The 484-nt window shown below is 36.6% G+C and overlaps 1 pseudogene; it reads right to left on the bottom strand.

Annotated features, from left to right (window-relative positions):
- Positions 1-109, bottom strand: LOC116973848 (annotated as a pseudogene).
- Positions 110-484: the final 375 nt, after the last annotated feature.

Below are 484 nucleotides of genomic sequence, written 5' to 3'. Positions count from 1 at the left end.
ATTTATTTAATTTTATAATATATGGTCCCTAGATAAGGGACATATCAGACATTTAAACTGATAAGAACAGATATTATACTTGATCTTAGCCAAAAAGCCGAGATCTGATCTATGATTGATGCGTCAAGCGCCATATCCTATTTTGTTAGGAAGGGGATGCGTAGATAATAATTCTTCCCTTGCAATGCAGTTAAAACCCCATCTGTTGCTGATGTCCAGTGTCTGTATCCCATATGACATATTTGGTAATTGGTGATTATGTCTGGATACGAGTAGATCGGCATCTGGTGTTCCATATCGTGTAGAAACATCAGCAAATACTATAGCCCAATATCCATTTGGTGTTCTCCTCCAAATTCCTCTCTCGATATATTAGCTCTACTAGAAGATTATGTGTTGTAAAATTCTATTGTGTATCCCCGGATACTGTTTAAGATATGAGTGTCAAAAAGTTATTTATTCGATGTCTTCTCGCACCAACCTC

This window comes from Amblyraja radiata, chromosome 5 (genome assembly GCF_010909765.2).
Source record: "Amblyraja radiata isolate CabotCenter1 chromosome 5, sAmbRad1.1.pri, whole genome shotgun sequence".
In the NCBI taxonomy this organism is placed as follows: Eukaryota; Metazoa; Chordata; class Chondrichthyes; order Rajiformes; family Rajidae; genus Amblyraja; species Amblyraja radiata.
Note: the sequence above shows the minus strand (reverse complement) of the source record. Positions and strands in the feature narration are given on the sequence as shown.